A 4,440-nucleotide genomic window follows, 5' to 3' on the forward strand; every position below is an offset into this window, starting at 1 on the left:
CTCCAAAATGAGTCTCTCTGAAATACACAGTTGGAAATTCTGATTAGGTAAGTCAAGAAAGCAATAAGAACTGGCTCACTCTATTCATTAAAGCTGTTTGTTTCAAATATTGATGAAAATATGGTTTCTCAACCATGGATTACAGTAAATTCTATTTGCCCTTTTGATCTGAGACACAGCCACGTATGCTTCACAGTAACTGTTTTTATTGTTTCTTCCATTTTTCCTGTTAGTCACTGTGATGGTTTGAAGATGTATTTAGCCCAGAAAAGTATGTTCTTAAAGTTCATCCATTCTTGTTGGTGTGGACCCATTGCAAGATCTATTGGTGAATAGGATCTTAATTCAAGATGTGACCCACCTCTTCCAGTGGGTCTTAATCCTCTTACTGGAGTCCTTTATGAGAGAATGAAATTTAGAAAAAAAGGGAGAAACCCACGGAAGGAAGAAGCTGCAAGCAATTAAACCCAGAAGTGAAGGGAGAAACTGGCAGATGCCATCATGTGCCTTGCCATGTGGCAGAGGAGTCCAGCATTGCCAGAGGCCAGTCTTCAGTGAGAAAACATTGCCTTATGATGCTTTGATTTAGAAGTTTATCACAGCCTCAAAATTGTAAACTTGTAAGCTAACAAATATCTACATTTAATAACAACCCATTTTATGGTATCTGCTTCTGGCAGCCTAGTAAACTACAACAGTCACTTTATATTAATAGTGACTGGCTAGAGACTCCAGATAAAGATTAGAGTCCAGTTAGCAGAAGAACCTCCTTATTCCTGAAAAATGTGTTACTATTTAATTTTATCCTCCCTCAAACTCCATGAGGTTTGTATTAATGTCTTCATTGTGCAGTTGAGTTAACCAAATCTGAGAAAATTTAACATCATCCAGCTTAATGCATCATGACTTCCATCTATTTGTTATTAGCCTCTCAAAAAAAACTTTCCTGTCCCAGTTTCTTCATTGCATTCTTTACTTCTGCATTTCTCAATGTTTTAATCAGGGGATTTAACAAGGGGGAGATAATGGTGTAAAATACAGCCACCATCTTATTCCCTGAAAAGGTAGTATCAGAGTGCATGTACATAAACGTACAGGGACCAAAAAAGATGATGACCACAGCAATGTGGGAGCCACAGGTAGACAGAGCTTTGCACCTGCCCACTGCTGACTGCCTGCTCAGGGACACCAGGATGACAGTATAGGAGATTAGCAAGGTAACAAAGCTCCCCAGAGCAATGGTCCCACTGTTGGCTGTCACAACCATACCAATAACATATGTGTCTCTGCAGGCAAGTTTTAGCAGAGGGCGGACATCACAAAAGTAGTGATCAATCTCATTGGGTCCACGAATGTGTAGCTGGACCACCAGAGACATGGTGATAATGGAGTGTAAGAAACCACCTATCCAGATCCCCAGCAGCATTGTATTGCATCTGTTCTGGTCCATGATGGTCATATACTGTAGGGGTTTACAGATGGCCACATAACGATCATAAGCCATTAGGGCAAGAAGGAAGATCTCAGTACAACCAAGGAAATGTACCCAAAAGAGTTGCAATACACACCCCACATAGGAGATAGCCTTAGTCTTGGCTAATAGGTCAACAATCATCTTGGGAGCTATTGCTGAAGAGTAACAAATGTCCACAAAAGACAAATTGCTGAGGAAAAAATACATGGGAGACTTGAAAAGTTTGCTGGTGCAGCCAGCCAGCATGATGAGGTTTCCCAGAAGAATGGCTGTATAGAAGAAAGAAAACACCACGAAACAAACTTTTGTGATCTCTGGGTTTTGAGTAAGACCCCAGAAAATGAATTCAGTTGCAGTGTTTATTTTTTTCCATGGAGTTAATACAGCAGGGCAAATTCCCAAGAGAAAATTAAATTATCTGAAAGAAAAACATGAAAGAACCAACAGCATTATTTCTCATGCAAAACACACAGTTGATAATGGAAAAATGTGTACTTATTGCTGCTTGGCTCAAATCTCAATGATTTGAAGTGCACATATTCTGAACATTTTGTCTCCATACAAAAGGCAATTCATTTTCTTCAGATCAGGAAACAAAATTCAAAGAGACAAAGTGAATCCTCTAAGTCATCTTCCTAAGTGTTCCACCTCCCTCAACTATTTTAAAGTTTACTCATCTGTATTTTACCTCAACATTTATTTAGTTTCTATTCTACAAAAGACATTCAGACTTGTGTTATGAAACAGACTTGTGTTTGGGGATATGGTAATATTTCTCAATCTGGAAAAGTTCACCTCTTGTTTAACACAGAAAACAGAATTTATGCCCTTGTTTTCCCTTCTGATCACAGCCATGCCTGATCACTGCATTCATCAGTGAGGACTCAAGTAGTTGAGACTGAGTGACTTCTGCAGGTTCTCTTACTTATGTAGCTCGGGTCCTTGTATACATCAGATTATGCTCTCCAATTTGATCTCAAGTTGTTTACTGTCAGAAGGTGATATAGTACAGTAAAAAGAGAACCAAAATTATACAAATGAAAATTACACAAATCTGATTAACTGGGCTATAATCTTGGTTGAATAATTTAAATTCATGGGGCTTCTGTTTCCTCATGTGTGAAATGGGTGAGTTTTGATTTCACTATCGTCTCTTTCATTCTAAGATTTATTTATATCAAGATATTAAATCACTTCTCAGCCTGTAATAGTCATATAATTCTCAGAAAGATATAGAGATGAGATTAGATAAAGCAATAAAAGAAAGCTGATGGAGACAAAGCAAGATCTGTTTGATTTGAAAGGTGGTAAATGAAGTCTCAGGTAATTTCTCCATCTTCAAACTGTGAGTATTTGAGGACTTCCCAGCTTTACTTTGCCTTGGTCTTTCAATTTGCCTGTTGACTCAAAAAAAGAAGGAAAAATCCTACCCTTTTACCTCAACACTCCTTCATGAATTCTTCTAACCTTTCTAGTTCCATGCCAGCTTATATTAGTTCTCCCAGTTTGGATGAATTTAATTTCTGGAAGAGGTCATTACTGAAAGATAATTTAAAAGGGTCTAGGAAAATTCAGTGGTGGTATTTCAAGTACTCTTGGTGGGTTCACTGGAGTGTCTGGGTGGAAATAGTTTGTGGAATAGTTTTGATTAAAGGTGATTTCATGATGATTCCTCAAATCACACTATACATGTAAAGGATTCCTCTAATTATACAATGGGCTATGGTTACACAGCATCTTGGATAATCATGAGGAATTTTATCCACTTGTGGAGTCCTCTTCAACATCCCTGTCAGATTTAGTGACCACAGCTGTTACTGAGCTCTGTGCTCTCGGCTACCCCTTTGCACCAACCCTATGCCTGGAAAGTCCTGCTTTGGGGGAAGTGTGCTGCTGTGTGTCCTCAGGTCTACAGATTAGAGTGGATGGAGGTACAGGTGTGGTTTCTATTATGCAATGTAAAATGATAATAATACCCATACTGATAGTGTAATAATACAGATTGAGAGCTCAAGCACATCTCTTTGTGTTACATGCTGACACCCCTTTGCTTTTTCTTCTCAATTAAGAAAAATATTATTCCTCACTGGGACAGAGCTTCATTTTTAAAAACGTTCAAATCACAGCAATTTGAAAACTGTGAATTTGTTGTTTGAATTTCATCAATCAGAAACTTAGTATTTCTGAACTGGATTGAATTATGACACCAATGTCCATACAACAAGGTGCTAGAGGAGTCCTGCTTCCTCCTTGAACCAAAATCCAACTCAAAGGATTCCTTCCTCCCTTTTCTGACCTCCTCAAATCTGATGCAGCCTCACTTTCCTTTGAAATGATGAAGCTTATGATTGGCATTGTCTTACTCACATGCATGCTATTCTAGCTCATAGTCAAGAACAGATACACTTCATTATCTTAATAGTATCCTCTTAATAATTTTACTCTCTCCTTACTTCTGAGAATAGTATCTTGTAAATGTATTACACAGTTCAAAATATAGCCTTTTAATTGAATTCCCTTTTTTCCCCATAAAATATATCTACAGAAAAATTAGTTTATAGGAGAAAAAAATCTCACCAGTATTTTCCAGTGTTTTAGTTGTGCTTTGATTTTGTATTTCCTCCTGAGATAATCTGAGAGCAGCTGACCAAAATAAAGGAGGAATGCTGTCTAAAGAACTGCTTTGTGAATGGTTAATGCCAGAGAAACTTTTTCTCCATGATCGCAGGGGCTGGTAGGAGTCAGGCTTTGTTTGTACTTTTTCTGTCTACCACTTACTGAGGTCTACTATTTCACAGTATCTTTGAAGATAAATCTTATTTTCTTTACTTCTTGTAGGTCTATATAAAAAGAATGATGCAAAATGGTAGACCTTGGGGAAAGCCTTTACCCAATGTCTCCCTTCACATCCAGAACCACATCACAGACTTAAAAAGAGCTTTAATCTCCTTTTGTCTTTTCACTTC

At 37.9% G+C, this 4,440-nt stretch overlaps 1 pseudogene; it reads right to left on the reverse strand.

The window, feature by feature from the left end:
• Positions 1–892: 892 nt before the first annotated feature.
• On the reverse strand, positions 893–1,837 carry LOC119509548 (annotated as a pseudogene).
• Between the last annotated feature and the right edge of the window lie 2,603 nt (positions 1,838–4,440).

This window comes from Choloepus didactylus, chromosome 14 (genome assembly GCF_015220235.1).
Source record: "Choloepus didactylus isolate mChoDid1 chromosome 14, mChoDid1.pri, whole genome shotgun sequence".
NCBI lineage: Eukaryota > Metazoa > Chordata > Mammalia > Pilosa > Megalonychidae > Choloepus > Choloepus didactylus.